Source organism: Mesoplodon densirostris, chromosome 17, assembly GCF_025265405.1.
Source record: "Mesoplodon densirostris isolate mMesDen1 chromosome 17, mMesDen1 primary haplotype, whole genome shotgun sequence".
Classification (NCBI taxonomy): Eukaryota; Metazoa; Chordata; class Mammalia; order Artiodactyla; family Ziphiidae; genus Mesoplodon; species Mesoplodon densirostris.
In genome coordinates, this window is record NC_082677.1 from 60567205 (window position 1) to 60579808 (window position 12604).

General features: G+C 35.1%; 1 protein-coding gene across 1 annotated transcript in view; it reads left to right on the forward strand.

Annotated features, from left to right (window-relative positions):
• Positions 1 to 12604, forward strand: part of GPC5 (glypican 5) — a 1328413-nt gene that overhangs the window by 499420 nt on the left and 816389 nt on the right. The window lies entirely within an intron of this gene.

Sequence of the window (12604 nt, forward strand, 5' to 3'; positions counted from 1 at the left end):
CCCATATATTATACTGTTTTCCTACCTCATCACTTCATGCACATGTAAGGACATGTGAGTGGAAATCAGTGCTTCACAATGAACACTGTACTAAATATTTTTTTCAACTTGGAAAAAAAAGGATGAAACATCTCTTATAATTAAACAGTTGAGAAAATGCCCTTTGCAGACGGATACTCCTTATTTTCTAGCTCAATCTCTGTTTTACAGCTGCCCAGCAGTTAAAAAAAAAAAAATTCCACCTTCAATAGCAGTGCACATCATGTTCTGATAATTGCTATTTTTTCCAAATCACATTACTAGATATCAACTGTGCTCTGAACTTTCATTTAATTATTCATTTATTCACTCATCGTACAGATATTTATTGAATGCCTCACACGTACCTAGGATATAGGCCCCACTTTCATTGGGTGGTATTTGAGTAAGGGTGGGATGGGGTGAGGCTAGACCAGTCATATGTAACAGATACATGTTTAAGATCAATACCAGTTGTAGTGAGCATTGTGGTAAAAATAACAAAGGCAAATATGTGAGAAAGAGTCATTGGGTGAGGCTACTTTATATGAGGTAATGAGGGAACACCTTACTAGTTGTCATTTGATTTGTGACTATGTGACTTATAGGGAGACACCAAATTTCCCCAGAGTACAGATGGAATGTAGGGAGCTAGAGGCTATTCAGCCAAGTGTGTCCACCATGGAAGGGAGTTTGGTTTTATTCTGAATGCATTATGAAGTCACTTCAGGATTTTAAGAGAAGGAGAGACATTATTTAAGTTTGAAAAAATTCATCTCCCAGTTCTGTGGAAAATGGATAATATAGGGAGGGGCCAGATGACTGATTCAGTGATAATAGTCCAGGTGAGATATGGTGGTTGCTTGGAACAAGATTATGTCAGTGGAAATGAAGAGGACTTTGAAAATTTATGATCTATTTTGAAGAAAGTATTGACATAACTGTTTGATAAAATGAAAGCAGGGGATGAAACGAATAGGTGAATTGGCGTCTTAGGTATTTTGCTTGATGCGATGGTTGTGCCATTGACTGAGAAGGAGTAGGCTGAGAGGAGAGAGATTTGGATCGTACTGGAGATTAACTGTATTGTTTTAGTTATAAATACCTAAATAGCCATGCAAGCAGAGATGCTTGTCGGGTAGTTGGATATTATCTTAACTCAAAGAATGTTAGAGCCAGAGGTTAAAAAGAAAAAAAGCAAACAACAATGATTTTTTAAAGAAATGCTCTATTATCATTATCATCATCAAGGAGGTATTCAAAGCCATGTGTCTGGATAGGTCCCTTAATGGAAGCACGTAGGTAAATAATAGGGACTAGAATCAAACCTCGATATGTTCCATTCCATTACAGTATCTCATATTTTTCAACTAATATAAAATATTTTTCAGCTTCATTGAGACACAATGGACATATATCACTGTGTGAGTTGAAGGTGTATACATAATGATGTGATATATGTGTATACTCTGAAATGATTACCATAATAATAATGAGAGTTAGCACATCCATCAACTTCAGTTGGCAACTTTCAAATATACAATACACCACTGTTAACTGTCATCACCATGCTGACCATTATAGCCCCAGAGCTTATTCATCTTATAACTGGCAGTTTGTACCATTTGACCTCCTTCATACATTTTCTCCAGCCCCCATCCCCTGCCCCAAGCAACAGCAATCTGTTCTCTGTTTCTGTGAGTTTGTGTTTTGTTTGTTTGTCTGTTTTAGATTCCACATTTCATTTATATTTCAAGTTTATTTTAGAGCACTTTCTTTCCATTTCCCAAATGCCCTGCTGGTAATCTGTCTTCATATATGTATCAACTGCCTTGAAAGTGTGTTTTTCCCCTCTATGCACATAGCTTGTTCACAGATATGTGCCTCGATGACCTTTGATTCAATTCAACAGATTTTGATGAAGACTTATTTCTGCGAGTACTATGTTTAGTTTAATGTTTTCTTGTATTGGATAATTCATGATAAACCTTTCCAAATTTTATGAGGAATTCATGTGTCTCAGCCATTGAGAGATTTAGGCATGATCATAATTCTGTAGCCCTTTAGTAGGAACTTGGTTAAAATGTGTATCAGCCCAAAGACCCTGCATTTGGGACTCTCTTTCCTTGTAAACCTGTCCTTTATGTCTATAGACATTCCTACAGACACACATGTAATATGAGTGCAGTAGCAGTGTTTATTATCTCTTGAAATGACAGAACCTGGATGCTTGCTGTTTGTGATCAGAAACATTTTTGCATAAAGGAATTCATAAATATGATTATGTTAAGTGATGACAAATCATTATACAATACTTTCCACTTTCAGGACACATCCTTACTGTTTCTTTTAACCTTCACAATAAAGCAGTCAGGAAGCAGAGATATTACAGATTAGGAAACAAGCTAAATGAGAATAGTGTAGGTACTGGGGTCCCATGTTTATTGAAGAGTAGAGCTATGATTGTAAAAAAAATTTCCAAAGTTTAGTCCAAATCCTGTTCAGAAATACAACATTGTATTTGAGAGAGAGAGAGAAAAGTATGCTTGAGGAAGAGAAAGCAAAGTACATTTTGAGAAATAGAAAGCAAAGTACACTTGTTTAAAAGTGTAGCATATTTATTAGAAAGAATTCTAAAATAAAAATTAGTATATATGTTGCCTAGGCCTGGATCTGCCACTTAAATTAGCTAGCTATATATAATAGAAAGCTAGCTATATATAATTATATATAGCTATTTTCTATAATATAATAGAAAATAGCTATATATAATAGAATCTAATAGAAAATAGTATCTATTTTCTAGATACGTTTCTAGATAGAAACGTATCTAGAAAATAGATACGTTATATCCAGAGGCCTCAGAATGTTTCATCTGTAAATGAAGAAGAAATGAACTTCATTCTATCATTTATTTATTCAACTGACTCTTAATTTTGTGCTAGATACAGTCCTCATCACTATAAAACTAGTGACATAGGAGACAGATTGATTAAAAGGAAATGTTATTAAGATATTGAAAGAGATGGGCACCAAGATGCTATAATAACATGTAGATGGGCATTTAATTTTGGCTGATTCACTCATTCATTCACAAATGTTTTGGACTGCTTTTTTGTGTTCCAAGAATTATCCCAGATGCTGGAAATGAAAATGTGAATGTTGAAGGATTGTGAAGGGTAAGAGTTAGCTCAATGAAAATGGAGTGACAAGAGAGTGGAACAGGATGTATCAGGCAGAAAAAGAAGCAACTACAAAAGCAAGGTGACAGGAGGTGGGACTGGAAAATAATGGAGTCTGTTTATGAAAGGCCCTCTCAGGCTTTGCTCATCAGAAGATACTTAATTCTAAAATTAGGGAACTGGAGAAGTAGTTAGGAAAATGCTCAGATCTATAAGAATCATGCTGGCAGCATTGTGAATATTGGGTTAGAGGAGCCAGGACCTGAGGCAGAGGGGTAATTTATGAGACTGCTGTGGGCACTACTCACCTGTTTCTTTGATTCATTTCTTTGATGATGTGGTGATATCCATAGAGATTGAAACTACTCATTCTCTTAAACCAGTTAATTCCATTTCCAGGTATCCCACTGATATGTTCAAGTGTGATGGGGGTTCAGTACTATTTGAAATAGTAAAACATTATTAAAACAAGTGCTACACTAATGGTTAATTAAGTAATGAAACATCCATACTATATAGGAATAAACATATTACATATATATGTAGTAATATTTCATATGTATGTATAATGAAATGTAATCATCAAAAAGCTTTGCTGAGTGAGAAGGAAGGAGCAGGGATGGTATCTATAATGAGTTGATGCACCATTAGCTGAATAGCACCAGCATACAAAGACTGACTAGAATAAGAAAATCTAGGCAAGGAGACATAAAATAAGTCAACAGAAAAGAGAATTTGAGACAGACATGAAAGTGAGTTTCATGAATGGAAGAATTGATAAGTGATGTTAGATTCTACAGAGACACCAATCAAGGTAGGGCTGGAAAGTATTCCATGAGATTTGGTATTAAGGAGGTCATAGGGAGCTTTGATAATTGTTCAAACAGTCTTGTGGAGTTCCTAGCTTTTCATATTTTCATCAACTTAAAGAAGAAGTGAGCTTCTGGTCAAAATTTCCTTTAAGTACAAATACATCTAGTACTATCACCGTATGGCATAAATATAAAATAACCTCACATCTTGGGGTTTAATATATTCATGACAATCAATCAAAGTGTGTCATCCCTTTTTGAGAAAGAGCCAGATACTCTGTATTTCATCTGGAGTTGTGAGTTCCATAAGGCTTCAGTAGATTGTCACTTTGTCTTCGTAAGCAGTCTCCCTAGATGGGTGAGGGTGGCCGAAGAATCACCTTAGTGAGAGTAAGTATCCAAGTTCATGTTTAGAGAGTTGTCCTCCATCTGAGCAACATGTTTGTCAAAATAATTTCTCTGGGGTCAGTTGTAGGTCCTTTTAGGCACTAATACCTTGGTGGAGGTATTTATACTTTGTTCTAAAAACTATAGTAGAGACATGATGGTTGTACTATTTTGATTGGCTTTTTCATTCTAGATATGCATTTAGATTTTGTTATACTATATGGACATGTATATGGACAACTTAAAAACCGAACTTATGACTAAATTATTGTTGCTGTCTTCACAATCATGTTTCAGTAATGAATCAGTAATAAAATGGCATGCTGTGGACGTGAGTAATTTGACAGTCTTCAGCAGCCATCCACTTTAATGCTGTTAACTTGAAGACAGTCAGTGGTTCTAGGTTAAACTTCAGAGGGTACTCTTGGCCTTAGAGCACACCATCCTAAGGACCAATTTAGGCTGCACGGCTAAGGGCACATCCACGTGGGCATCCCCATGTGTCATATAAATATTGAGGCAGTGATTATGTTATTGTATTTTTTTTCATGCGGGGGCTGTCTTTTAATTTTAGCTCTCCTTTTCACAACTAGTCTTATCTAAGTGTTGTTTTAATTTGCATTTCCCTGGTAACTAATGTGCACACTAGTCATCTAAATAACCTCTTTTGCAAAGTTCTGGTTTTAAGTTCTTTAATATTTTTGTTCATTAAAAAGTTTGTGAGTTATTTAACAATAGCCATTTTGTGTTTATCTTTGCATTCTTGATTTCAAGTTTAATTATTTTGAGTTTGGAGACCAAGTTCTCTATGATTTTAATAATTTGAATGTTTTAAAATTTTCTTTATTGTCCAGATTATTGTCTATTTTAGTAAATGTTCAAATGTGCACTAAAAGAATGTGTGTCATGCATTCATTTCCATCGTTATAAATGTGGCAAATTAAGCCAAATTGGCAAATTGTACATCTTATAAGTTGTTTTTATCATCACTGATTTTTTTTTGGTCTGCTTTTTTTTTTTTTTTTTAAGAAGGTACATTAAAATCTTCAGGTATTTTTATATATTTGTCTTATTTTTCCATCTGCTTTTATCAATGTTTGCTTTCTATATTTTAAAGTTGTGTTATTGGTTATATACACCTTTACAGTTGCTTTCTTTCTGTTGAATTGTCCCTTTTATCTTCAAAAAGAAGCCAATTTATTACTTGCAACGTTCTTTTTTTTTTTTTTTGCGGTATGCGGGCCTCTCACAGTTGTGGCCTCTCCCGTTGCGGAGCACAGGCTCCGGACACGCAGGCTCAGCGGCCATGGCTCACGGGCCTAGCCGCTCCACAGCATGTGGGATCTTCCCAGACCGGGGCAAGAACCCATGTCCCCTGTATCAGCAGGCGAACTCTCAACCACTGCACCACCGGGGAAACCTGCAATGTTCTTTTTTAAAATATATATATAGCTACTTTCTTTTGCTTAATGTTTTCCTAGTATATTTTTATCATAGTATACTTTCATGTTTTTTGACTTCTTATATGTGATATGTGTCTATTATAATATAAACAGAATATTTTTAAACAAGTGTGACAATTTTTGTGCTTTGATCTATGTGTTTAGTTCACTTATATTTAAATAAATTATTGTTAGGTTTGGTTTTAAGTCTTTCATCTTGCTATTTGTTTTTAGTTGTTCCATCTCTTCTTTCATTCTTTATTCATCATTTCTTGACTTCTGTTGAATTAATTGAGTTGTTTTAGAATTGATTTTGTTCTTCTCAATTGGCTTTTTAGTTATTGATTTTTATTATTATTTTCATAGTTCAGCTTGATATCAACATACATTCTTGATTTATTATAGTCTATTTTAAAATTGTACTTTTACTGCTTCCCAAAGAGTTCAAGAAACTTTCTACTATTTAACTTTATTTCCCTATCCCTCTTGCCTGTTGTGCTATTTTATCATATATTTTATTTCTATATATGTTTTAAACCCTACAGGGGAAGCACAGCTTGCAATGACTAAAAAAAAACACATCATATTTTTCCTTAAAAATAAATTAGTAAAGTTGTATTCTGAAAATTCTTCAGAATCACAGCCAAAAGGATGAAAAAAATACAAAGTATCACTTTTCAGTATAGTCACAGTTGTATAGAACTCATCCTGGATATCCTTGCAATTGTAAAGCTGAAATTTATTACCCTAGTAGTCAAGAGCTTTATAAATGTATTCTTCTACTTTATTCTTAGCCTAAGATCCAACATATTTCCCACTTTTTTAACCTTTAAACATTTTAGGGATGCTCAACTGTAATTATTCCTTTAGATGCATTGCACTTGTCTGCTTTTCTGCTTTTGTTTTTGCTGTTTCCTCTTCTCAGCCTTATATTTTCATATATTTGAACCGTATGTTTACTTCAAGTCCTAACTCTCTTTCTGTTCCCTCCAGAATGCCTCACTTGACTCCTTCTCCTGGCATCTCCCTCCTGTCTGAAGTTTAAGACTAACTCTCTTACATTTTTTTCAATCATTACTTGGTATAATAGTTATTTATGCATGTATATAATCTTCCTCACTAGACATTAGTTCCTTGAGGTAAGATCCCAAATATGGTTTCTTTATATATTATCAATATCGTCTATGGCAATGCCTCATGTAGAGTGAAAACACAGTAAAAACTAATCAATTGTGATGGCATTGCCTGCATGGTGTACTCTAGTAAAAACAATGGTGTTGCGGCAGCATTTTTAAACCAAAGCTAATTTTCAAGACTGCTCTGTCAATGGATTCTCGTGTAAATACAAAGTGACTGAAGCTGAATGCTTCAGGAAGCAATGGGGGTTGCATGCTAGTGACAGTGTATCAGGGATTAATTACCAGTTGGTAAATAAATTAGATAACAAGGTTATGCAAAAATTACACTGTTTTAAGGATAAATGTTAGCAGGGAAGGTATAAACGAACTGATAATCAGGTGGGAAGACATTGTGGCAAAGGAATGGATTTCCTTAAACAACTTTTATAACTAACAGAATTTTAATAGGATATTACCCTTGGTCAATAAAAATCTACTGAAAAATAATGAAATTTGCAAGGGTGATGGCTGCAATACTGCAGACACCCATGGAGCCTCAGCGGGTGGTTCTCACAGGCTTCTTACCTGCCTCTCCCACTCTTTACAAACATAATGAAAATGAAAATGAATATGCTGCTTGACTGCTACTGTAACAAGGACTGTGAGAAGAATATCATTTTAGTTTGTCAGGGTGACCTTTATGAATTTCACTGTTGCTAGAAAACTCAGGCAGGTTGGACAACAGTCTCATTTCTTTAAGGAAGACTTGAAAGTGTTTAACATAGGCTACTTTTCAGATTACTTTTTGGAAAAGTGTTGCTGTTTTTTCATTGGCATTTAGTTTGCCTTGTTTTATTTTTTATTATAACCTATGACTAATTAATATTTATGACAAATGAAGATAAATAAAGGGAGATTGAGTATAATTTTCCAGCAATTGTTGACTGAAATATTCGGGAGGTGTTGGTTCATTTTGTTGTTTTGTCACCAGCAGGAATCGTCCACTTTCAAGCTTTTCTTTCCAATACTATAAACCAGGTCAAAAAACTTTGAGGTGCATATTTTCAATCCCGTTGTTATATTAGCATTTGAAAGAGAGGCAGAAGCCTTCACATTTCAACCCAAGATCAAATTTTTTTATCTTCTAAAATAAACATTTCAAAGACATCATGTTTTTTAATACACATAACTAAACATTTGGTTTGGAATATTATGAATGTCCTTGTATATGAGAAAGCCAGAAGGTCAAGGAGGCATAGAAAGAGAACTCAGGATTCTTGATATTAATCTATCAACAGTGTATTATTCTGGTTTGGAATTTTGGCCTTTTCCAACGATCCCTACGTATGGGAGTCAGGAAGGCTCTCAGCCTGAAATCTTTGTTGTGACTTTTCAGAAAGGCCTTCAGATGCTAACTTGAAACCTATGGACCGCACAAGGTTCTAAATAACCAGGTTATCTGATTTCTCAAAGAAAAGCTCAGTAGAACCAGCAAATTGGAAGAAGAGTGCCGCCAGAGGCAGGTTTGCTAATAGCAGACCATCTTTCAAAAACAAATCCAACCTCCTGTATTCTGGGCTGGCACAATTACTGATGGTTATGCTTATGATTTTCATTATTATGGAAAAATTAAGATATGTTCCATATGCCAGGAAAATTAAAAACTTAGACCCCTAAACAGTAGTTCATTTTAGAGATACATTTCCATCAAAGTTAAGCTCTGTTATCTGGAAAATCCATTTATGTGGGATGCTCTGATGATGCTGAAATGATGATTTCCTTCTTTGCTTAATTAGCCCTTAATTAGCCTTCAATACTGGAGTTCTTACGAGATTTGAAGTGGTCTCACATGCGTTATATCATTTGATATCTGCCAATAACCCTAGGAGGTAGACAAGGCAAGTGCTCGTTGTGTAAATAAGACAGTTGAAGTTCAGAATAGTCAGAGACTTGTTTCATGTCACAAAACAGTAAGAGGAAAACCAAAGATGATATCAAGTCTCCTCTTTACTACTGATTCCTCTACCTTCTGCTGCCTCACTACTTCCATTTGGGAGCTTGTTCCATTGGACCCTCAAAGGCCATATCCCTTCCTATCCAGACAGTTTTAGAAAATAATTTGTCAAGTGGGTTCTTTCAGCATTATCATGTGTAAAGAAGCTAGGATTTGTTAAACATGTTATATAAAGTAAATTAAATGTAGCCTCTGTATTCTGTAGACTTTGGTTTCTACATCTCATATGTGCTTCCCACTAGTATATAAGATGAATATGATTGCCTTTGTTGTATAATGCAATGTTGTAATCAAAAGAAGAACTTGAATTGATACTACCTGCTTAAGGAAAATACCGATTTTTGTCTAAAATATTTTCTTGGTGATTTAAAACTCTATAATCACAAGCTAAAGCATTGAGGTGTATTGGTAATGAATTGATAAATATAGCCCTTGTACTATCCTACCTTATAACATAAAATTACATACACATGTATTATGAACACAATAGCTGCACATGTGAATATAAATAAATGTTTAAATTTCTCTTTATCAGGAAGTAAAAAAAATCCACAATCCTCAACCACACATCAATGTTGATAGAAGTTTAGTATGATTTCGTAGTAAATCTAAGATATGGAGAAATTAACCATCTTGTGTTACCATTCACATAGCATGGAAGACAAAAATAGAATTCATTGCTTTGGTGGAAGTTCTTGCATTCAAGGGTTATGTACAAACTGAACACCTTAGAATGCCTATTATATGCTAGATACTTTGACCAGTATGTTAAATATAAAAGGCATGCCATTTATTCTTTTAGAGCTTTAAAGCATAGTAACTTGGTTCCATAAGCAAATGCTATTAATAATTATCATTAATATGTACTAACATGTCATTATAATTTTGAAAGAATATCAATAATGATATTATAACCAATATACAATCATTACAATAAATGATATGTAAATGGTGTGTTTTATTAATATGAAATTAGTAATAACATGATTAAATATATAATTATTATTAATATAATTTAATAACACATGTATTGAATTGGGTTGACAATGGATACCAAAGAAAATGTGAAGATAAATAGAGAAAAAAGAACACAACAAACCCAACTTTCTTTTCTTTCTTTGTGTAACACATAAAATTATAACGTGTGCAATTCACATACGTAACTGTAGTAAGGTAATTGAAAAATACATCAGATATAAACATCATCTCTTTTCTCAAAGGGATGGGAAGATAATGTCAGAGTTTTCATCTGTGGTGTGATTGCATAAATAATAATCTTGGTGATTTCAGTGGTTCAGATTTAAAGAAATAAACATTTTTTTTTTTACATGTTTGTATGCAACATCCATTATACTACTAGGGCTGCAAGTTAAAATCTATTTGGTAGCAAAAATATTCACAATTCTTTTTTTTTTTTTTTTTTTTCTTTTTGCGGTATGTGGGCCTCTCACTGTTGTGGCCTCTCCCGTTGCGGAGCACAGGCTCCGGATGCGCAGGCCCAGCGGCCATGGCTCACGGGCCCAGCCGCTCCGCGGCATATGGGATCCTCCCAGACCGGGGCACGAACCCGTATCCCCTGCATCGGCAGGCGGACTCTTAACCACTGCGCCACCAGGGAGGCCCCACAATTCTTAAACTTGCGTAAAGTGAGCAAAATGCCAAGAGAGGCAGTACTGTGTCTTTAAATGGTAAGAAATATAAATTTGAACTCAACCCCAAGATATCCAGGCCATGTGACAAATAGACCTCAGTTTTCTCATTGGTTAAATGGGTGACCCTGAGAATTAGGAGTGCTAAGGTAATTAAACAGTGCAGTGCAGTTCCTGGCACACAGTAAGCACTTAATAAATGGCAACAGGGCCTCCCTGGTGGCGCAGTGGTTGAGAGTCCGCCTGCCGATGCAGGGGACACGGGTTCGTGCCCCGATCCCGGAGGGTCCCACATGCCGCGGAGCGGCTGGGCCCGCGAGCCATGGCCGCGGGGCCTGTGTGTCCGGAGCCTGTGCTCCGCAACGGGAGAGGCCACAGCAGTGAGAGGCCCGCGTACAGCAAAAAAAAAAAAAAAAATAAAATAAATGGCAACAACATGACAAAGGCATATAAAGTAGGGAGATGGATTTTCCTTTTTTCTCCTTAAGATTTATATTACCTAGTGGTATTTTCTTGTACTTAACTTTTACTATATTTAACACTTTAAAAAGTATTTTTTCCTCTTATATTGAGCTCCAGAAATCAATCATCATCTAGTAGCTACTGTGCACAAGGCATTGTTCTGCACGCTGAGATGGAGGGGAATGGACAGTGCTCCCCACATTCACAGAGCTGTCAGGGCGAGGCATTTCCATTGACTGAACAGCAACTCAAATGTTTCCATGAGTGTCAATTGTTTCAACAAAATAAAAAGATAAAAATATATGTCTACTGCAAGTGAAAGCATAAGTTAAATTTCAAATTTTCCACTTATGGAGTTATACTCATGGATTAATAAGATATTTCCCAGTGTAGCTTACTTACCAGAATTATGACGTTCTCTTTCACTATAGCTATGGTCGTTTAAAATGGTGGGAGAAACTATGATTTTGTGAATGCAAGTTTCACACCTAAATTGTTACCATTCATAGTAAAAGCCCTGGGGCCAGCCTGGCACATTAGTTAACAACAAGGCGGTCTAATGAGGACGCACTTGTGACCATCATAAACAATGGTTTTATCTGGCCATTTGACTCTTACAACCTTGTGTTTATAAAGCTCACCATCTTTTACAGCCCTTCTGGTGATTGTATTTTTGCAGTTTCCTCATCTCTAAGATACAGGAGCTAAATGAGAGTTTCTACAGTTTGGTGACTCCATTTTTCTTGCGTGGAAGATTGCAATGTCCTTGTTGTCAGAGACACAACCTGTTTTGTTCATCTTTGCACATTTCATAATGCTCAGTAATGATAAATGAATGGCATTTAAACTGTATCTGATTTTCCCTCTTAATGGTAGTTATACCTAATAATTAGGGTATTCACTTGAATGAGTGGGTGCTATCTTGGATATTTTCATAAAGTTTATTTTTATACATTCTAAATGCAAAAATAAAAGATAAAAGGAAGAATTTCTTTTTCACTCTCTCACTCTGTCTATAATATATATATATATATATATTTTCCTAAGCTTTTGCAACTGATGGATAGGAGTGTGTGTGTGTGTGTGTGTGTGTGTGTGTGTGTGTGTGTGTATGTTTTGAATTCCTAGAATAGTATAGTGAACATTTTTTTTTTAGATAGGAAAAAAGGACTGTAAGGAAGATATTAATGAACTTGATATAATGTTCCATTTTGGTTAGAATTGTATCGTGAATTCTATTTTTGTCTTCCATGCTATGTAAATGGTAACATAAGATGATTAATTTCTCCATATCTTAGATTTGCTATGAAATCATACTAAACTTCTGTCAACCTCAGTGTGTGGTTGAGGATTGTGGTGAATTTTTACTTCCTGATAAAGAGAAATTTAAACGTTTATTTATATTCACATGTGCAGTTATTGTGTTCATAATACATATGTATGTAATTTTATGTTATAAGGTAGGATAGTATAAGAGCTATATTTATCATTCTACCAGTAGCCACTGAAAACCATTACTG